At 34.5% G+C, this 24620-nt stretch overlaps 1 long non-coding RNA gene across 1 annotated transcript; it reads left to right on the plus strand.

The window, feature by feature from the left end:
• The first annotated feature begins 313 nt into the window (after positions 1-313).
• LOC128554694 (uncharacterized) lies at positions 314-23048 on the plus strand. The gene is made up of 3 exons (XR_008369669.1): positions 314-1300; positions 8563-8799; positions 9407-23048. It is a non-coding gene; the product is annotated as an uncharacterized LOC128554694 (long non-coding RNA).
• The last annotated feature ends 1572 nt before the right edge of the window (positions 23049-24620 follow it).

The following is a 24620-nucleotide window of genomic DNA, read 5'->3' on the forward strand; positions in this document are numbered from 1 at the left end:
TGTGTCACTTTGAATGTCGTGTATCGTGGTTAAGCATTTTATGTCGACAATTCCACGACATGATATAATATCGAGTTTCGTTGTACATTGCCGTGTCCAAATTAATGAAACAGTTCAATATTTTTCATAGTGTCAGCACTATCTAGATCTAGATTTGTAAAGAGAATTGAGACAAGCAAAATACACTGAAACCGCTATAAACTGGAATCCTTGAAAACCGGAAACTCATCCAACTTTGAGAAATTTTGGTGTCGCAATTGAAAAACATCCATGTTAACTCATGAAGTTGTACAGCTATTAGGCCCCTAACGACCTTAAAGGCAGTCCAACTGTTAATTTGCAGTTACCATTACCATGATTGAATGCTTAATTCAATCTTTAAGTAGGCATAGGACATAAATCTGGTAAATTAAAGATAAGTAACTGAATAGGATTAGATATTAAACATAGGCCTATCAGATTTCCATGTAATTATATTAAATATTTTGTTTATTTTGTTAACTTCTGTAGCAATTATTCTCATTAGAAAACCACTTTAAACAAACAAACAAACAACAACAAACAAAAAAAAAAAACATCTCCGCATTGAACTTAAAGAAATTAACTTTTATCTGATAGCTGTTCTTTAAGAAAGGTTCCACTATACTGCCACACTGTGAAAAAACAACACGAACGGATATGAGTTAGTTTGAAAATACAGCACTAATTGCAATAAGAATACAAATGTCAAAATATTTATCATATGACGACCGACTACAACGTAAGTTACAAAGAAAAAAAAATAAAACACGTTTGATAACATAGGCTAATTAAAAAGTTCAGTTTGGTATCAAGCAATAACAGCGGTTTGGTGTATATATATAGCGTCTTTAATAAAAGTTGTGACACATAAAAACCTATTTTTTACCAAGTATAGATCTACATAAAAATATACTATTTCCGAACACCGTATCCGGTACAGGTACGGCACTGAAACTGAACATCGGATGGAAACCGAGTTGTTCCGAATTGAGCGTTTGTTTACAAATGGATGACATTCACGCGAAATTACATCCACAACAATTCAAGCAGCGCACTGACAAATTACTGACAAGAAAGACAACTGGCAGGTCAGCTCAAAGGCTACGCACTGACTGAATCAAGGGCAATCATGATATATCCATGCGACACCATACTGATTCCGTAAAGGCGAGCAGGAAGCGCCGCAGATGAATTTGTCATCTTTTTAAGACTTTTATGTTTTATAGAAACAGATGTTACATTATGTAAAATCTACAATGAAATGTCAAGATAAAGTAATGTGCTGGTGGAAATTGAGTCATTCGGTTTAACAAACTTTCAAGATGTGCTATCCAGGTGACATTATTTTATCCCGCGACAACCTATTTTCGGACACAACCCGTATTCGGCCGGCCCCGGTAATGTTTTAGTTTTCCTGGAAAACACGCCCCTTCCGGTTTCCCACAAGCATGCTTTGTTTACAAACACCATACAACTGTCACGCTGGTAGTTTTGAAGAAAAATGGAAATTAAAAGGGTAAGCAAATGATAAAAACTTACATACTGTTATATTTTTAATTTTTTCACTATTCCCAAAATATCATGTCCAAAATATGTGTTTTTAGAAATAAATCCAATGTTTTCATGTTGAAAGCTCTGGACGTCCGACAGATGAGGTTATTTACAGGCTCCGCCCCCATTATTAAATTTTGCAAAAGAATACTTCACACAAAAAGTTACCACTTATAGACCAGTGTACCTTACGAGGTTTTCTTAATCAATTGGTTAATGAAATTTTAAATAGTAGTAGTAAAGTTTTTTTTCTCTGTTTCTTTTCAGAATCATGTGCCCACTAGGGGATCATACAGACCTTATGATGATAATATGTAAGGGATGGGTACACTTATCATTTTGTATGTAACAATGAGGGTAATCAGAATAGGAGACACGTTCCTGTGCCCCATTTGTGCTGCTCCCACCAACTAACTACATAAACTAACACTGAAAATACTTTATAAATACGTTTTGGGCAGTTTTCTTGTTACTAACAGTTAAATTTAATGTTTGAGATTTGTTTAAACTGTTTCTGACTTTTTGTGACGTAAACTTTGGAGCGCAGTATATTTTGAAGCAGGTGTCCGAAAACGGGTTGTACAACTTCCGGTTAATGGAAAAGTGGGTCAGCCATGTTGGAAAGGATATCTAAAACATGCTGCGGGATGAGGTTTGTTTACTTGCGTATTTTTTGGGATAAATGATTGTTGAACAAAACTCCAGCATTTATTATTGTTGTACATTTACCACGTAGCGAAACCGTAGCGATATACCGTTAGGTGTCCGAAAACGGGTTGTACCGGGATAGTTGCTAGCCCAATGAAAATGATGGGTATACAGATAATGTTTTTACGCTCTTTGGACAGTAAAGATGAACTAATCTAATGGAACTTACACTCATTCTCACGAGAATTGGGAAAACGGCCATACCTAAAATCAACAAAATGGAATTGTTCCAAATATATTTATTTTATATGGAACTAACTGATCGAACATTGAATAAAACATTGTGAAAAACTTTCGAACAACATTTAGAAAACAAAAAAATTATGACACATTGAAAATACAGCATGAGATTGCCTATTTTGCGTCCAGTAATGTACGCTACATGTACACGTATTGACAAGAATACCTTATACTGTAATTGAAGCATATAATTGTAGGCTATAAACGACTGTACTAACGAAAGGTATAGCAACGCCTGTTGTGGAACAAGATATCTTACAATAAACATTTATATAATATTCATTTAGAAATATCCAAAGAAGGTGTATATAATGTGCTTGATAAAAATATTGTGTACATTTGAAAGTTACCTTGTTTCAATGTATATAATTTAGATAAATGTGACATAATTTTTAAAATAACCTCTTAAACAGATAGTATATGGTTTATAATTGAATATAATAACATTTGAATACTTGAAAGTTCGTATCCTATACAGTATTGATACGTTTTGATATTAGATCTAATTGTATCGGACATTACATGGATTATGTAACAGACACTATACCGGTTATTCCATTCAATAATTACTATATATCCATTCAAACACATAAATTTGGTTATTATGATATCATCAATTTGTTTAACATATGTTTTGCAACATTATTGGTAAACATTTTACGCATGAATTCTCTTGGATAATGCAAATATACACACTATTACACTAATTAACACATATTTTATGTTTACTACTCCATTATAAACTTTAAAAAGAAACATTTTTGCCAACAACATCGAACAAACAAATCAACAATAATAACAATTTCAATCATAAAGCTATCAATATGAATGCAAACTAAACATTTATAAAAATTTTGGGGTATCGGACATTACTTAATTCTATAAATGAATAGATAAACTTCTGTTTGTAAATACATAATGTCTAAACATGTTTCGTTGCATTCATATATGATGATAGTTAGTTGTCTCTGCATAATTGTATTTGATAAGTATGTATATACAGTATAATTTGTTAATTATGTTCTGATGTATCGAACATTACAAAACCATCTATGTTGTTTTGTTGGTCATATAATCAATTAACCTGACCTTTATAAGATCTAACTTCTATTTGCATATAACTGCTCACATTTCTCCTCATCAGTATCTACTAGTTTGTACATTCGCTTTGTTTTTCCAGTTCCTATAGGTGTTTGAATAACACACAAAATATCCCTCATTGCAATCCATATCTTGTCAGCTTGCCTCGGCCACTGATATAATTCCTTTTTCTTCACCATAAAGGATATTTCAACCTCGTCATCTTCGTTATCGATATCCACCACCTTCCCAACATACCACCCGGTCTCATACACTGCTGCAACGTAATCATCAATGGTAATATGTGTATGTGTTGCAATATGTGTGTCCAAACGTTTTTCGGGTTCAGTTTGGTTTCCAACTTCTGTATTCCGTTTACGTGTTCGTTCTTGTCTCCATGTGTTGCAGCGTTCACCTGACAAGCAAAGCTGACAGTAACAGCTTGTTTCTTTCACTAAGACGCTAGATTGTCCATTTCCAACAACTGCATGGAGTTTCATTGTTCCTTTGACCGGTCGAAGATCTTCAAATATGTGTGACATGTCACGGACCTTCTCTGTTATGGCTTGATCTCCAACAAATATAAATGATACATTTTCAAACGTAGATGCCTCACTTGCCCACGTAAAGAAATCTTTTGCGTCTTGAATCATGGCTCGTCCTGTTTTAATGGCTGTATCGGCCATTCTTTTAACCGTGCCGCCCAACCCGTCGCACGGGCCCTTCCCGTGGCCCGCCTCGAAATAATTCCACACAGCTGCGCAGTTGTATATGTTCTCATGATTGGCCACTGTGTCAAATATCAGTTTATTCCTGTATTGAGACGTAGGACTATCAGTCCAATAATGACACACCTTCACGTTAGGAACGAACTTCTTTACTTCTGGAACAATTTTGTCCATGAATGTAACAACAGTCTGTGCATTATGTGAAAGAGTATCTGACACAATTACGATGCTTTTGTGCTTTAGTTCGTTGTCTTCTTTGAAGTACAACACTACAGGGTGTAGTGTCACACCAGTTTGGTTGAAATATGCTGATTGAATTTCCTCCGAACATCTACAGGCATAGTTTTCGGCGAAATCCATCTGAATTATCGCGTGGTCTACAGGTAGGTTTTGCTTAAGTGTCCTTATTTGGGCATACTGGGTTTTGACTCTGTCAACATGCTCACCAAAATCATTCTTCTGTTTATCAATGTGATCAGCGAATTCATCCCTTTTCATATCAGTGTTGGTTATCCTCATTACATGTTTCTTTTTCCCTCTATCCTCAATTTCAACTCTTCCATTGAGGTACAGCAATTGTCTCTGATATTTTGTCTAGTACTTCCTGTCTATCGTGGTTCTCTTTTAAAAATACCTCTGGGTTGACTGATGTTGAGACCCCTTCTCGTCGCAGTGTTTTGGCCGTTAGTGCCATATTCTGGTGTTTAGTGCACAAACAACTACTTCTTGAAATGAATGCGGAAAGTTGTATGTGTTTAGGTCTGATTCTACAAAATGTTGCAAACGATATGTTGCTCCTTGGATTTTCAGCTAGAAATTTTTCATACAGATTTTGAAGATAATCTGTAAGAACCCTTGCTTGTTTGACTTCTCCAGCATGTTTTATTGTGTCCTTTTTCCCAGGTTGCATTCGGCTGTTATCATCGCGCTCCAGGAATTGGGTTATTTCTTGTTCCAACTTTCTTGTTTTCTTCAGGCTTCCTTTGTTTACTAGTACACCATTAGCTGAGTACTTGGTTACAGTGTTTTTGTTTAGTCCAATTTTTTTGCCAAGTGCGAAACGACATTTATATTTCTTGACTATTTTACCCGCAATAAGTCGGTGAATGTTCTTTATTGTTGACTTATTGCAAACCTTTGCCTTCTCTTTCAGCTCAGCAGCTACCACATGACCAAATATGATTTCTTTTCTGACTTTATTCTTCTGAATATTAGAAAGTCCAGCTCGATTCATCAGCTTTTCCGTACTGGTTCTTGGGGTTTGGGGTGAACCATGAAGTCTTTTGACGATTCTTTGTCGTTTCCGCTGTTCAGTTTTTAACTTTCTCATTAGGTTTAGGTTAGCCATTTTCAGTTCTTTCAGTTGTTGGTTGGCGCGTTTTAACTCCTTTGTGACTCGATTCCTTGGTCCGACTGCTCTATTTGAAAACCGCATCGCAACAACAAACCTCTCGCTATTTTCCGCAGACCCACCTGCACTTTCATACCCACTTGTGCTTAATGATTCACGTTGATCAGCCCTATCTCTTTCTTGTGCTATCACCTTTTTCCTCTCGCGACATCGTTTTACGGCCTCACGTACTTTATGCCGTCTTACAGCTCGTTCAGATGAGCTTAATACACCAGAAGGGACATAGTTCTTTCGACGCCTCTCTCGTTCCTTTCTTAGATATGCCTCATTATCCTGTTCTTTAAGCCTTTTTCTGTAATCTTTACATATTTCTGATCGTGACTTTACCATATTCACCTGAAATATAAACGAAAATTCATTTTCAATGAAATGTTCGATACATAATAATGTAGAGTGGTGGAACCTATGCTCGCGGTATTTTGTACATATATAATCTTTTTAAGAAGCAAGAAAAAAATATTATTTCGATTTGCCTATGCTAAAACTTAAAGTTATCCTCCTTTTATCGAAACATATTGTTGATGTGCGTCATCACGTGACTTGGTCGTCTCGTGAGCTATCGACACGGCATACGTGAAAAGGTGAAAATTCGCCCTGAAGGGAACCTATGCTGGCGGTATGTAATATCGATTAAACTAAGGACGAAAACAAAAACTCAGCAGGCTTAAAATGAACAAACAAGCATATGCGAATATAATATTTAGCACATTACTCATTTATTATGTGAAAAACAAAAGAAATGAGGATAAAATTTAGTATGTGCCTCTATGTGTATATTTCCCTTACAGAAATAGAGTCACTATTAGAACAAAGCTTAAAAACGTATAATAATGTTGTTTAAAAACAGAATGTTCAAGTATTAAAGATTCAAACAACGACAGTGATTAACTCGCTAATGTTTTCTACACTTCTTTTTTTGTGTAGGAAATTTACTCCTCCCTACATCTCAGAAAGAACCATTTGGACTTTGTCAAAATACCAAGATAACATCGATCTTTTCATGGTTCGCAAGGCTATCGTAGTGTAGCCAGGCGTCACACTCATCCCATCTTGCTCTTAAATGTATCTTATATCTGAATATAATGCATGATTTCTAAAACAACTTACTTTAGTTAGTGATTTTGACATATTTATGTGAGATTTGTGCGACGGATACAGATTGTGTAAAATGTATCGGCTGCTGTATACGTCACGTGAGCGGCACGCGCGGCTATCGCTACGTTTGTTGTAAAGGCATTTCACCACTGACCGGTGTTGAACATAGCATGATGAAATATTTTTTATCAGTGCTTCTGCAGAAAGAATATTTATCGAAATACCGCGAGCATAGGAATACCGCGAGCACAGGTTCCACCACTCTAATGTTCGAGACCAAGTTTTACAATAAAGGCGCCGGATCATATGCTTTTAAAACTATTAAATGCAAGTTTAAGGCTTGGTTTCTAGTAAAATTGTAATTAATTGCTTAAGAAATATCCCCTTTTGGATTATGTCATTAAACAAATGCTAGAACAATATACCAAACATAACACATGTTTTACGACGCATTATTTTATATACAACATTCATGTTCATCAAAAATATTTTTCCCTGAATAGATAAACCTTTTTAAAGGGAAGGGATGCTGTTTATTCAAGTATATAACACAAAAGAAACAAGTACTTAAAGTATTTCAAATAATATATAAATGTGTAATGTTCGATACCAAAGATCGCGTACATTACACGCCATACAAAGCATGTATTTATTCACATATTTTCATCATTTATATTTGCATCGCTTACCCGATTTATATGGTTACAACATTACAAATTTGCAAAAGACATAAACGATTATTAATATATAAAAGAAAGCAGAAGAATTTACTTACCAAATCGTATTTATTTTCGTAGAACAAACTTCACAAAAAATGGCTGCCGGGGTATTTTTCTAGCAGTAAACAAATTCTTGGAACAGAATTGTGACGTCACTATTAATGACGTAGTTAACAGGTGTTTTTAATGTCTTTTAATTGCAATTTAATGAGTATAGTATTGAACATTACAATCGCGTACATTACACACCATTGTTAATGGCTTGACAAATCAGCCGTATTGCGTTTTTAACTTACCAAAAGCTACCGCCGTACAGCCATTTGATGTAACTCAGTGATGAAATAAATACAACGTCCAAGATTTACCTTTATCATAGAAAATGGATCGCGGACATTACATTATGTTCAGTAATATAGCTTATTGAGTTAACAGGCCTCAGTGTAAACTATAATTGTGATTTAAAATTTGTCGTAATATTTCAATATTCTTTAATTTGATATGTCATATCAATTTACCACCTTTTGTGACGAAATTCGCATGTCTGTTGTGTAAATATAATGGACTGTGCATTACATAAGATTACTGATCGCGGACATTACAATGCAACAAGAAATTTGGCGACATCATGTTTGGGCATATTTTTTATTTATTTCGTCAATTTCTTTCAAGAAATCATATAAGACTCTGTTTGTAACATATCAAAATATGCAACAAAGATAAATATATCATTAAAATGTCCAACTGTACATCAGTACATCTACCCAAAGAAGAACAATGTAAATGGCGACAGTCTCGAACATTACATTTTGCACAGTAATGTAGCCAATTCTAATGCATTAATCGATTTTGGGACAATTTTTTACATCCAGTGGGTCGATTGCACCCTGTATTTGATATCTGTTTTTCAAAATCAATATTATAACATTCACATGTTGGACTTAGTGTATGGCGACATCAAATTCCCAATTCCCGTGAGAATGAGTGTTAGCATTGTGCCGTCACTGCCCAGCTGCAGGGCAAACCAGGAATATCTTCATCCACTTTTGATCAAGAATCTGATAGCGCCATTAGCGGCTTTTTGATATAGGCAAAACCTGGTGACCACCAACTCTGTCTCTTGCAAATTATGAAATGTCTACGTTCCCGCAAGGGGTTTGACATCAACGGAAGATAGAGAAGAACTTAATTATCATGGTGCAGTGCAACCTAGCAGAATCAGCCTGTCATGTGAATGGATGAAAAAAAAGTAAGTTTCCCATTTATACTAGATATGTGAGCTCTATTGTGATGAAAACTTAAAACTTATTTGAATCACTCTCGTGTCCACTTCATGGAAAAAACCACTACTGGTCGCAGTGACCCTACAGTCAGGTGCTCACGACTCCTGGATTGAAGTTATGAGGTCTTAAACTTGTGTGTGGTTTATATAAAGAAAATGGTCTTAGACTCTATATATTGTTATTTAGTAACCTTCCATATTTTCAAACTTATTAATAGGGTATCTTTTCTGCCATAAGTACATGTATGTACTATGCATGTACCCATTTCTTTTCTATTGATTTTTACACGCAAATGATATTATGCACACTTTGTCAACATGAAAAAAATATATTGTAGAATAAAAACCAGATTATATTCAAATGTTTACAGTGTATACAGCGGTGATTCATTTTCTTTTTAGCCAATGACATTGAATACTGAATAGTAAGAAAACACAAACAGTCTCATTAAATTTTTAATTATGTTTTATATTTTTCACTCTAAATTTTTAATTTTGTTACTATTTCTTGGCCCTCATTTAAACATGTATGAACAACAAAATGATTAATTAATCACACAAACATATTTTTCAGAGACACTGGAGCCTGAATGGGTGCTTCAAATGGTCCTGTTACCAGAATATTTGGTCACAGTTAAAACAACTGAATAAAAATATAAACTTTGAAGTCTAAGTGCATGCTTGACATATTTTTTGGGCAAGTGGAAAAAGCTGACAGTTATGAGCTACATTTACAGTACAGAGTGTTCTAAATTCTACATAGGCCAGGAACAAAGTCTGCAAAGATTTGATTGTTACAATAGTGCAGAATGAGATACTGATAATTAACTGGATTAGTATACATGTCAGCAGTCAGTCAAAACTTCGATGTCAGAAATGCTTGATATCTATGGAAATCAGGTGTATCGTATCTGGCCTAATAGGAAATAAAGAGTTAAATTATTTTGATTTTGGGCAAAGACTAAAAAAAATTTTTGTTTCCGGTAATATGCTAAAAAAATTAGGGTAGGCCTAGGACGGAAAAAAAATAAAAAAAATTTATTAAGGGAAACTTTTCGGAAATCATTTTTGTGTCAAAAAATGAATACAAACAAGTTATCATATAATAAATTCAGCTTAGCAACTTTTTATTAAAAAGTTGAAAAAACTATTCTCCAAGGCTATAAAAACATAAAGGGTCGGGCCAAAAATTTAAGATAGCTAGGTTGGAATGTCGGAAACAAACAATTTTTTACACCGTATTGAGCCTATATCAGTATTCTGATTATTTTGAAAACAATGCCAAGAAATTGGCATTTGTCACATTTGTGTGTGATAATGAATCGTTTTACATGCAGGGTTGGAATAATTAAGCTCGCATACTTGCAATGGGCATGTGTCTTTTGCCCAAACTCGGTATCACAAAATTTTGCTTGTGCTAACTTAAATGGAATCGACAGCATTTATCATTTCTTTGACTTTCTGTTTTGATCTGCTGTAAATATGTATTTATTCATGGTGCTTTACATGATACGCACAATTGATGATGTTTTTACATAGTGTGCGGCCTGGCAGGGGTGGCGAAAGCTGATTTTGACTTGCTTGTCCGTTTTTGCCAATTGCTATTTTTAGCTCAACTATTCGAAGAATAGGGGAGCTATCCTACTCGCCCTGGTGTGAGCGTCACACAAATGTTGAAGTTAGCGTACCACCCCAAATATTTTCAAAGTCCATTGAGATACTGCTTTCATATTTTGCATACTTGTTTACCATCATGACCCCAGTCTGTAAAAAGGAGGAGGCAACTCTATCAAGCATTTTGACTGAATTATGGCCCCTTTTCGACTTAGAATATGCTTATTGTAATGTTAAAGTTTTACTCATTGCTTATATTATACTATCAAGCACTGAGATTAGTCGAGCATGCTGTCCACTGACAGCTCTTGTTTACTTGTCCGTATGATAGTTATAAATATAGTAAATTCTGGTCAAATTTCATTTGTCCGTACAAGCTTTGGGACAACCTGGGCAATACGGACAATTGAATTTGCCACCCCTGCCTGGTTACAACATGATATTTTATTTGTGTCTGCTTGTGTATTGTGGCATAAGAGGGTAAGTATGAAGTATTTTCTACAATTATATTGTGGAGTAAGTAAGTATGAAGTGTGACTGCAGTTGTATTGTAGAGTAAGTATATTAAAGATATATTAAAGTAGATCTATGGTAATTATTATGAATACATTGTCATGAAGTAAGTATGAAGTGCGTTCACAATTGTGTCATGGAGTACTTTTGAAGTACAACCACATTTATATCATAGAATAAGTATGAAATATGTCTATACAGTATGTTGTATTGTGAAGTATAAAGTAGTCTACAGATGTATGGTGTAGTAAGTATGAAGTATATCTATAGATGTATGATAGAATACGTATGAAGTATGTCTACAGATGTATCATGGAGTAAGTATGAAGTATGTTTACAGATGTATGGTGGAATACGTATGAAGTATGTCTATAGATGTATCATGGAGTAAGTATGAGGTATGTCTACAGATGTGTCATGGTGTAAATATGAAGTATATCTACATATGTATCATGGAGTAAGTATGAGGTATGTCTACAGATGTGTCATGGTGTAAATATGAAGTATATCTACATATGTATCATGGAGTAAGTATGAGGTATGTCTACAGATGTGTCATGGTGTAAATATAAAGTATATCTACATATGTATCATGGAGTAAGTATGAAGTATGTCTACAGATGTATGGTGGGATAAGTATGAAGTTTGACTATAGTCGTATTGTGTAGTATTTATAAAGTATGATAACAGAACTTTGTGTCATGGAGTAAGTGGCAGTGTGAAATATGTCTATGTAGCTAACTAGTTGAGTATGCATGAGGTAAACCAGCAGTAGTATTTTGGAGTAAGTATAAAGTACCTCCACAGTTTTATACTTGAGTAAGTATGAAGTAATTCCATAGCTGTGTCATGGAGTAAATATGAAGTGCATCTACAGTTGTGTCATTGAGTAAGTATAAAGTACACACACAACAGTGTCATGGATTTAGTATAGAGTGCTTTCACAGTTGTAATTTGTTGATCAAGTATGAAAAGTTATAATGAATGTTTAAAGTTGTATTATGTATAATATGGAATAAGTATGAATTATGTCCTCAATTGTATTGTGTATCAAACATTAGATTTGTCTACAAGTTATGTTATGAATTTTTTATACTCACTAAAAAGCATTTGAATTCTAACCCTGACATGCACATTTATAGTACATATAAGCTGTGGCTGTTTTACTGGTGGGCATTAGTATCATGTATAAATTTGTTAAAGATGATAAATTTTGCAGATGATCACTTTATGTACTGTTAATTCCTGATTCATCAATGCCATGATTGAACAGCAATTCACTAGTAAACGTTTCACTGCATATAGAAACAAGCAACTCTGCAGTCTTCTAAATTTCTTTTGAAAAGTCAACTTTGATCTTAAAGTTGTATGATATTGTTTAGTATTTTCCTTTTTGGGATGGCTACCAATTATATAATCTTAAAAAAAGTCACATTATATTTTGACCTTATCAGTCTTGGCTTGATTAATCATTAAAAGTGTTTTGAGAAGAAAATGGATATAATTACACAAAATTTGAATAGCTTAGGAGTTAATATCAGGGTCTGAACACAGACTAATGTTTATTTTTCTGTTTTAGATAAATTGTTCTTCAACAAACAATAATTACATTTTGTTTTTGACATAGCTTTACTGTTTAACCTTGTTAGATATTGTATGTCACTATAAACACACTTATTATTTTAAGAATCCTTGTTAAAGAGATTTGAGACAAACTGTTTATAGTGTAATAGTAACATGATATCTACAGTCTGATGTATTACTATACACCACAGGCATTGGGTTATAATTACATGTATTGTCAAAATATATCATATCAGATTGTTTTTGTTTTTTTGTTAATCTTGAGAAATATGCACAAGTTGTGCTGTAGAAATATTGCTTAACCTTTTTAGTGCAGCATTACTATGCAAAAAGAACAGAAACAAAGCATATTGTGAAGTCAATGATTCAGTTTTCATCAAACATATTTAAGAAACAGTTTACTAAATCTTCAAAGATCATTAAGTTGCATTTCAATACTATTTTCAAAAGAATGTATTTTCTGTTGTGAATAAGAAGTTGTTGAGAATCTGTTTGTGATTGCTTTCTTCTATTTACTAAGGCTCCCGTGTTAACATGTTTAAATGAGTCCTTGTCATGTTTGACTGGTAAATGTTTACAAAATTTCTATCCAGTTAAGCAAAACGATCATCCTTAGAACAACCATATCTTTCTGATTGAAACACGTTTTCTGTCTGTTAAAGATATTAGATTTGTCTTTTGCAGTAAACAGGGAGTTGCCATGTTTGCCCATTTTTTTCAGTTCAAAAATTGATTAATTTAAAAAATAGATTGCTCCATTTTGAAATACATTTGCATCAAACAATAGGGACAATGTTCCTGGATTATTTTCTTTTAGCTCACCTGAGCCAATGGCTCAGGGTGACCTTTTGTGACCGCTCAATGCCTGTTGTGCATTGTGTGTCAACAATTTCTAAAAAATCTTTCTGAAAACCATTGGGCAGATTTACACCAAACTTCACAGGAATGATCCTTTCAGGCAGGAACATTTTTAAAGTTTTTCCCTTATACTTTAGCCTGTAGCATCCTTTATTTATTGATTGACCTGTCCCATTTTTAGCTCACCTGTCACATAGTGACAAGGTGAGCTTTTGTGATCATCCGTCGTCTGTCCGTCTGTCAACAATTTCTTGTCTGCACGATAGTGGTTTCATTTATGATTTTATTTTAACCAAACTTGCACACAACTTGTATCACCATAAGATCACGGTTCCTTTCTTGAACTGGCCAGATCCCTTTATGGGTTCCAGAGTTATGGCCCCTGAAATGGCCAAAATTAGCTATTTTGACCTTGTCTGCACAAGAGCAGCTTTATTTATGATCTGATTTTTACCAAACTGGCACACAACTTGTATCACCATAAGATCTTGGTTCCTTTCTTGAACTGGCCGGATTCCATTATGGGTTCCAGAGTTATGGCCCCTGAAAGGGCCAGAATTAGCTATTTTGACCTTGTCTGCACAATAGCAGCTTCATTTATGATTTTATTTTAACCAAACTGGCAAACAACTTGTATCACCATAAGATCTCGGTTCCTTTCTTGAACTGGCGAGATTCCATTATGGGTTCCAGAGTGATGGCCCCTGAAAGGGCCAGAACTAGCTATTTTGACCTTGTCTGCACAATAGCAGCTTCATTTATGATTTAAATTGTATCAAACTTGCACAAAACTCGTGTCACCATAAGATCACGGTTCCTTTCTTGAACCGGCCAGATCCCATAATGGGTTCCAGAGTTATGGCCCCTGAAAGGGCCAAAATTAGCTATTTTGACCTTGTCTGCACAATAGCAGCTTCATTTATTATTTGAGTTTAACCAAACTTGCACACAACTTGTATCACCACAAGATCTTGCTTTCTTTATTCAACTGGCCAGATTCCATCATGGGTTCCAGAGTTATGGCCCCTTAAAGGTCCAAAATTGGCTATTTTGGCTTTTGCAGCCATATAGAGACTTCATTTATGGTTTTATTTGATACAAACTTCCAAAATATCTTCAACAACAATAAATCTTGGATTCCATGACAAATCAGATCCAGTCATAGATTCCAGAGTTATTTTATATCTGATTACCTCCCCTGATTGTAATCAAAATGGATTTATATCAGTAAGTACTTACAGGACTTATTTGAAATTTCATTATTGTTATATTAGTTGGACTGAGACAATCAGGGTAGATAACTATGGACTGATTTTATGTCAAATTACCTCCCTTTATTTCACATTAAAATTGTTATATCTCCATAACTAATAAAGATACTGATCTGAAATTTCATTTATGTCAACAGATTTATTTAGCAGATCCTTCTTTTGTCCACTTACAATATTTATTTTTTTTAATTACTTCCCTTTTACGTTACTATAAATAGCTTATTTTTAGTAACTTTTTTTATTATTGACCGTAGGGAAAACACGAGACCAGTTTTCTGTGGTACAACATGGATGGTACCTCCAATTTTTAGGTGTATTTTAACATATCTATACCTTGTAAGATTTTTTTTTCTTTTTGGTTAAATTTCTTCCCTTTGTTGTTCCTTTCCTTTGGACTTAGATATTTTTTCTGAGGACCTTCTTGTCCTCAAGTGCAATGATAACAGGTGAGCGATATAGGGCCATCATGGCCCTCTTGTTTAGCTTGACTGTTCAGAATGTAGGTAGAGTTATTTGACTTAAGATAGTTATACATGTTTGATAAAATAAAGCCTGAATTTGACGTACAGAAATGAAAGTCATTTTTAGCTCCACTATTTGGAGAATAGGGGGACTATTCTACTCGCCCCGGCGTTGGTGCGGCTTACCTTTCTTGGTTAAAGTTTTTTGTCAACCTTCGTTTTTCTGTCATATCTTTGTTACTATTGCTTATATCTTACTGTAACTTCACATAAACATTTTCCAGTATACAATCAAAGTATGTGTAGGGGCTGAGACCATTATACCCAAGGTCAATGTCACCAAGGTGTTATACTTGGGTTATTTTTAAGGTTAAAGTTTTTTGGCAGGAAGAAGGAAGGGTATATTGTTTTGCAGATGTCGGTCGGTCGGTATGTAGACCAATCCGTTTCCGGATGATAACTCAAGAACACTTGGGCGTAGGATCATGAAAGTTGATATGGTGGTTGGTCATAACCAGCAGATGACCCCTATTGATTTTGAGGTCAAAGGTCGAGGTCACAGTGACCAGGAACAGTTCAATGTTTTCTGGATGCTTTGGCCTAGGTTCATAAAGTTGGTGGTTGATCATAACCAGCATATGACCCCTAAAGATTTTGAGATCAATAGGTCAAAGGCCAAGGTCAGAGTGACCCAGAACAGTTAAATGGTTTCAGGATGATAACTTGAGAACAATTTGGTCTAGGATCATGAAAATTGATAGGGAGGTTGATCATGACCAGCAGATGGCACCTATAGATTTTGAGGTCATTAGGTCAATGGTCAAGGTCACAGTGACCAGGAACAGTTAAAATGTGTATGGATAAAAACTTGAGAATGCTTGGGCCTATGATCACGAAACTTAATAGGGAGGTTTGTCTTGACCAGCAGATGACCCTTATTGATTTTGAGGTCAAAGGTCAAGGTCACCTTGACCAAGAACAGTAGAACTTTTAAGCTCAGTGACAAAATAATTTCTGTCCCTTGTGCAATTACTGAATGCATCAAGGGGGCATTTCGTGTTCTACGAGCTCTTGTTCTCTCATATCTTTGTTAATATTGCTTATATCTTACTGTTACTTCACATAAACATTGTCCAGTATAAAAACAAAGTATGTGTAGGGGCTGAGTTTGTTATTCCCAAGTTCAAGGTCACCAATGTGTTATACTAAGGTTATCTTTAATGTTAAAGTTTTTTGGCAACATTTGTTTTTCTGTCATATCTTTGTTGCGGTTGCTTATATCTTACTGTAACTTTACATAAACATGATTATCCAGCATACAAACAAAGTATGTACAGGGGCTGGGCCCATTATATCCAAGGTCAAGGTCATCAAGGTGTTATATTTAGGTTATTTTAAATGTTAAAGTTTTTTGGCAACCTTTGTTTTTCTGTCATATCTTTGTTATTATTGCTTATATCTTACTGTAAGTTCACATAAAGCATTGTCCAGCATACAGACAAAGTATGTGCAAGGACTGGGCCCATTATACCAAAGGTCAAGGTCACAAAGTTGTTATACTTGGAATTATTTTCATGTTAATTTTTTTCGAAAGCTTCGTTTATAGACATATCTTTGGTACTTTAAAAGATGACTTGAAATTAAAAGCTGTAATTTATAATCATCATCATCTGCATGTGTGGTAACAATCCCTGTAACTCTTGATTTGTATTTTTGACCAAATTATGCCCCTTTCATACTTAAATTTTTATCTGTACCTCTCTCATTATTTGATATTTTTTTAACACAGACTCATGCTATTGTGCAATATTCATCCACAGTTCTAGTTGGTCTTGTCAGTAACTTTACTATATTCAAGTAACTTGCCACAGTCACCATAACAAATTAATTTGTTGCATGTAAGATTCAGACCTCTAACTCAAGATTAAGGTCACCTTTAGAGATGAAACATCTTGGTATTTTTTTATCTGGTCTGTTACTTTTTTATGCATTGGTGTATATCTAAATAACTTTGCATACATAATAACCATTACAAGACATTGTGTCATGTACAAAGGTCACAGACACTTAAGTTACCTTTTTTGTGTACATGAAATTTCTTCTCTTTTATATGATAAAAGTACAATACATGTGCTTTATGTCAGTTTTCCCACTAATTTAAAAATGAAATTATGTTTATAATTATTAAATAAGGTGATTGTAATGATACATGTAGATATAAAAAGCTATTGATAATTGTAGAAATCCAGAATGCAAAACCCAAACACAGGATATAACTTTATGGTATATATAGGTAAATAGAGAATTACTTTAGTTGCAATACATTTATAATAGGTTGATATGTAGTGCAGCTCTGCATTGAAAAATAGTAGAATTAACTTTTTTTCTGGTGTGTTATTTAAAACCAAAGTTTTGTAGTACTAGCATGAAAATGTCATGCATTTCATTTATTTGCTCACTTGAGCCAAAGGCTCAGAGTGAGCTATTGTGATTGCTCACTGTTCGGTGTCAGTCCACACTTTCCATTAAACAACATCTCCTAAACCACCATGCTAATTTTGATGAAACTTCACAGGGATGGTCCTTGGATGATCTTCTTCAAAAAATTGTTCAAAGAATTGAATTCCGTATAGAACTCTGGTTGCCACGGCAACCGAAAGGAAAAACTTTAAAAATCTTCTTGTCTAAACCACAAGGCCTAGGGCTTTGATATTTGGTATGTAGCATCATCTAGTGGCCTCTTCCAAGATTGTTCAAATTACCCCCCTAAGGTCAAATATGGCCCCGCCCCGGGGGTCACATGGTTTATATAGACTTATATAGGGAAAACTTTGAAAATCATCTTGTTCAAAACTATCAGACCTAGGGCTTTGATATTTAGTATGTAGCATCATCTTATTCTAGTGGCCCTCTACCAAGATTGTTCAAATTATCACCCTAGGATATAATATGGCCCCGCCTTGGGGTGGGGGTGGGGGTCACATTATTTCTATAGACTTATATAGGGAAAAACTTTGAAAATCTTCTAGTCAAAAACAAAAGGGCCTAGGCCTTTGATATTTGGTGTGTAGCATCATATAGTTGGCCTTTAAAAAGATTGTTTAAATAATTCCCCTAGGATGAAATATGGCCCCGCCCAGGGGGTCACATGGTTTTGTATAGACTTGTATAGGAAAAAAACTTTTTGTCTGAAACCACAACACCTAGGCTTTAGATATTTAGTATGAAGAATTGCCTTGTGGTCCTCTACCAAGATTGTTCAAATTATTCCCCTGGGGTGAAAAAAGGCCCTGCCACGGCATTCCCTAGTTTTACATAGACATATATAGGAATTTTTTTTTTTAATCTTCTTGTCTGAAAGTTCAAGGCCTATGCCTTTGATATTTTGTTTGTATCATTACCTAGTTGATCTCTAACAAGATTGTTTGAAATATGCCCCATGGGTGAAAAGAGGCCCCGCCCCAGGGGTCTATTGATATATGAGTTATATAGGAAAAAATACTTCAAAAATTATCAGATTATATTTCCTAGACTGTTTGATTATATTTACCAGATGACCCCAACTGATAACACCCGACTGTAACCTTGACCTACTGACCTACTCTTGTTTTTAGCTCACCTGAGCACAAAGTGCTCGGGGTGAGCTATTGTGATCGCTCACCGTCCGGCGTCCGTCCATCCACACTTTCCTTTAAACATCTCCTCCTAAACCAACAGGCCAATTTTGATGAAACTTCACAGGGATGTTCCTTGGATGGTCTTCTTTAAAAATTTTTCAAAGAATTGAATTCCATGCAGAACTCTGGTTGCCATGTCAACCGAAAGGAAAAACTTTAAAAATCTTCTTCTCAAAAACTAGAAGCCCTAGAGCTTAGATATTTGGTGTGAAGCATTGCCTAGTGGACCTCTACCAAATTTATTCAAATTATGACCCCGGGTTCAAAATTGACCCCGCCCCAGGGGTCACTTGATTTTACATAGGAAAATCTTAAAAAATCTTCTTCTCAAAAACCAGAAGGTCTAGAGCTTACACATTTGACATGTAGCATTGACTAGTGGACCTCTACTAAAGTTGTTCAGATCATGACCCTGGGGTTAAAATTGACCCCGCCCCAGGGGTCACTTGATTTTACATAGGAAAATTTTCTAAAAATAAACCAGAAGGCCTAGAGCTTAGATATTTCACATGTAGCATTGCCTAGTGGACCTCTACAAAATTTATTCAAATCATGATCCCCGGGGTCAAAATTGACCCCGCCCCAGGTTCACTTGATTTTACATAGAAAAATCTTCAAAAATTTTCTAAAAATAAAGCAGAAGGCCTAGATCTTAGATATTTGACATGTAGCATTGCCTAGTAGATTTCTACAAAATTTGTTCAAATCATGACCTTTGGGATCAAATTGACCCCACATATTTCACATGTAGCATTGCCTAGTGGACCTCTATAAACTGTGTTCAAATCATGACCCCCGGGGTCAAAATTGACCCCACCCCAGGGGTTACTTGATTGTACATAGGAAAATCTTCAAATTTTTTCTAAAAATAAACCAGAAGGCCTAGATCTTAGATATTTGACATGTAGCATTGCCTAGTAGACTTCTACAAAATTTATTCAAATCATGACCCCCAGGGTCAAATTGACCCCGTCCCATGGGGTTACATGATTGTACATAGAAAAATCTTCAAAATTTTCTAAAAATAAACCAGAAGGGCTAGAGCTTAGATATTTGACATGTAGCATTGCCTAGTGGACCTCTACAAAAGTTGTTCAAATCTTGACCCCTTAGGGTCAAATTGACCCAGCCCCAGGGGTTACTTGATTGTACATAGGGAAATCTTCATAAATTTGCTAAAAATAAACCAGAAGGCTTAGATACTTGATATGTAACATTGCCTAGTAGACTTCTACAAACTTTGTTCAAATCATGACCCCCGGGGTAAAGTTGGTCCCGCCCAGGGGTTACTTGATTGTACATCGGAAAATCTTCCCAAAAAATTATAAAAATCATCAGTTTGACATTTGAAACATGTAGCTCATATTACTCAGGTGAGCGATCCAGGGTCATCATGACCCTCTTGTTAAAGATACAGACTTAAAATTTGGATGACATGTATAATTTTGCACACTTATCTTAAAACTGACTTTCAGTGAACATGAATATAACCTACTGACCTACTTTTTTTTGTTTTTGATGCTTTAGCAAAGAAATTTGTTTAAGGAAGCAACTTAACTTAACTTAGGTGAGCGCGATATAGGGCCATCATGACCCTCTTGTTTATTAATTACCTCCCTTTAATATGATAAACTATTTTATTATATTTGTATTTATTTTTCCATGCCAGTTTAAGAATAAAATCACATTAAATCTTAAAATAAAAAAAATAAAAATTTGAAAGCATTCACCAGACATTTTTCAAACTACATGTACATAATGTTTTATGAATTATATGATACATAGTAATGATTTATATACATTTTTAGTATGTTGCCCTATAAAATAGAAGAAGATGTAGTATGTTTTGTGAAAAACGTCCCTTGTTGGGGGACGTTGGTAACTCTGTTACAAAATTTCGTTTTACATTAGTATTGAGGACACATGTTATGCTGTTATGTTATAATAAGGCCAGAGTTTTTTAATAACTTGGGTTACGGGAGATTTTCCAAAAATGAGCATAAGGAGGAGGGAATAAAAATAAAAATAAAGTAGGAAAATGTTAGCATCGGAAAAAAAAATAAAAATAAAATGAAAAAAAACACAAAAAATTTTATTTTGTAAAATGTGCCACTGGGTTAAAAAAATTGTTGTTTCAGGCAAATGTAGATTCACAACACAGTCTAGATAAATCAGACAAGTTATTTTCCCAATTTGAAGCATTTTATTCCCACTTTCTTTATTAAAGCCTCCATGTTGTATGTTATAATATTATGTTGTAGAAACTATTAATACTTGAAATTTTTTGCATGTTGCTTGCCTGCTTTAAACATATATATAGCTTGCTAATAAATAGAGACTAAACAGGCCTGACATTGTATTCTGTTTCTGGTGTTGGTGTGATTATATATAGTATAGTGTAGTATTGTTGTCACACCCTATGCATATTGTGTTTCTGACCTTTTAACCCTTAGCACGCTAAGTTTCTAAAATGGACAGGTCCATCATTCAATTTGGGCAATACCATTTATCATTCGAAGGGGTGTTCACTCAAAATGTACTGACTGAATAGCGAACAGTGCAGACCATGATCAGTCTGCACGGATGTGCAGGCTGATCTAGGTCTGCTCTGGTCGCAAAGGCAAAACTAATCGGTTGTACCATTGTAAGGGTTAAGGAAGATGGAAATAACTTTTCACTTTTTTCTTTTATGATTTCTCCATTTTTCATTTATGCTCCGACATGGGCCATTTTTTACTATACATGCCAGACAGTCCCAAGCCTGTTTAGTGTGATGGGTCTCTTAAAAGTTACTGAACTCCATATCTGGCTACAACTTTGAAAGTAATTTGAGGTAGACTTTAAGATTTAAATTGCGAATTTTAAAAACAATCAGCAAAGGTACTACGTTCAAACTAACTTACATATTTTCACTTTGTACAGTTACCTTCAATACCATCATCATCATAATCATTACTATCATCACCATACTAATTGGTTCAGAACAGTGCATAAAGTAATAGAATTTAGAGAAAAGGACCACTAGATTGATTAGAAAACATCTTATTTAACAAAAAATATTTTATTGTTTTTTAAATTTATAGCAACAGTCAGCATTTTATTAAAATCTCCAGACTTACTGTTGTTCAGCTACAAAACGAAAATCCACTTTAAAAAATCTGAAGTACATTTTACTTGGAGTAGAATTATGTCAAATTACGTCATTCACCTTGCAATACCCAGCCAGTTAACTTTTATCCCACATCAAAGAAAATCAATAAAGGAAAATTTTGCCGACACTCCTTTTGATGTCAGCTGCCATGTGCTGGTCGAAATGTGTCAAAGATATCAGTTTTTAATAGGTCAGGAGACAAATTGAGTGTTTGTTTTTCTTCTAAAAATACTGTAAAAGGATTTATCATTGATGAAAATCCAAAGTAAGTAGCAAATTTATTACCGGTCGGAAAAAATGTATTAATTTAAACTGGATGTGAAATGTCATTTGCTAAAATATAGTTACTTGCTGACGCTTTTGTGCTGAAATTATCGATATATTTTCCACAATTAAGTTACTTTGTCTTCCGACTTAGGAGCTTGTTTCACCAATTTAATCCAAGCCTTTTGTTGTCTGCAATTAACGCCTTCTAAACATGTCAGCTGATCTGGATAACAGTTTATATTTACGGACGTTCTCTATCAGACACGATACTTTCACACTGTCACACACTTCAAACACTGCCGGCAATTAGTTACGGGGCGGAGCTAGTCACGTCATTCTAGTAAAGTTACGTCACGGTGTCCTTTGAGAATATCGGAAGTCCATTGCACGCGCTGTGATATTTATTGTAGGTTAATAGACACTGTTTTATTTTCCATCACGGAAAGTAGATGCAAGCGTCGGGGAAAATAAAAATAAAATCGCAATTTTGAATTTTATTTTTATTTGGATTTTGGAGAATTAGGACCCGGCGCTCCCGTAACCCAAGTTATTAAAAAACTCTGGCCTAACTTATTCTGTAGATACTTGTTTATTTTGTACTTTCTTTTGTGTGTTACTCGGAGTTTCTTTTCTTGAATTGTTCCATATTTCTGTAAAACTTTAATTCACATGCTTTCTGTGTAAAACTTTGTTACTTAATGTAATTATAATACATAAATTGTACCTAAATGTAATTGTTAAACATACTCATTATTGAATGTAAACAAATCACAATGGTTTCGTTTGTAAAGAAAAATCAAAATAAAGACGGAAATATCAATATTCCTTTGTATTTGTTTTTCTTTTTAAAGATGATTTTGTTCCAGCCTGCTCTAGCAGTCTTTTTCGAGAAAGAGATGCCACTTTTCAACCAACAACAGAGATGGACCATAAAATGTTTTTACGAAAAAGGCTTGCATATGACCAGCATAAAAAAGTACTACATGAGTAGCATATGAAAGAGATAACATATGAAAAGCATATAAAAGTAGAATCATATGAGTTGCATATGAAAGGAGCTAACATATGAAAAGCATATAAAAGGAGAAGCATATGAATAGCATATGAAAGGAGGTAACATATGAATCTGATATCGGTATCATGCCCATATCATATGCTAGGCCTTCCAATTTGCATATGAAATTCATATGCTAATCATTTCATATGAAACTGATATAATTTTCATATGAGAATCATAAACTGATATCATATGCTTATCATATGCGGCTCTTTTTTTATGATTAGCATATGAAAGGTCTCATATGAAAATCATATGATTATCATATCGGTTTCATATGTGGCGACATTGACTGTGTAATAGGCAAATATGATGACATTCACTATAATATGATATTTTACATGGTTCCGTTAACTAACTTATAAGAATTGACATAAAGATAAAAATTAGCACCGTTCACTATTATATGAAAATTTTCATAAAAATATATTGGTTCAGTTCACTACTAATGAACATCATTGACTACAATATAAATATTGGCAAAAACAGTGCTTTTGTTCACTACAATATAAATATTGGCAAAAACAGTGCTTTTGTTCACTACAATATGATATTGGCAAAAACAGTGCTTTTGTTCACTACAATATAAATATTGGCAAAACTACAATATAAATATTGGCAAAAATAGCGCTTTTGTTCACTACAATATAAATATTGGCAAAAACAGCGCTTTTGTTCACTACAATATAAATATTGGCAAAAATAGCGCTTTTGTTCACTACAATATAAATATTGGCAAAAATAGTGCTTTTGTTCACTACAGTATGATATTGGCCATAAGATATCAACATTTTGTTCACTACCAACAGGCAAAATTTATAAATAATTGGAAATGTTCACAATAATATTATAATTGGCATGCACCTTCCACTGTAAGGGAAAGAGAGCATATAGGTAGCTTCAAACAAAAGGACACAGGTGCATATAATGCAGACACAGAATGGGGTGTGGTAGAAAGGGGGTGGTCTGTTTGGGTGAGTAGTTTTAAATGAAAGTTAAACAGCAACTGACTTAACTTCAGACATGATGTATGTTAGAATTAGAACAAAGAGTCAATTTGGGAAGTTTCCTGACCGGCTGCATAATTGGCTGGTAACTACAGGTGACCGCTAAGACAGGTTCATCTGTGTAATGCATTTACTACTTCATGTAAGATTACTGCGCTGTACAAGTATTCCTTCTTGTCATTCAAAGTATGTGCAATGAATACACTAAATCGTTTCTTTGTGACAGACTTGTTTTAAGAATAAACGTGTTTAAAGGGAGGTGACAATGATATTAATTCTTCTCAAGTATAACCTGCTTAGCTCCTTTGAAACAAACATATTGATTTAA

The sequence above is a fragment of the Mercenaria mercenaria genome, unplaced genomic scaffold (genome assembly GCF_021730395.1).
Source record: "Mercenaria mercenaria strain notata unplaced genomic scaffold, MADL_Memer_1 contig_648, whole genome shotgun sequence".
NCBI lineage: Eukaryota > Metazoa > Mollusca > Bivalvia > Venerida > Veneridae > Mercenaria > Mercenaria mercenaria.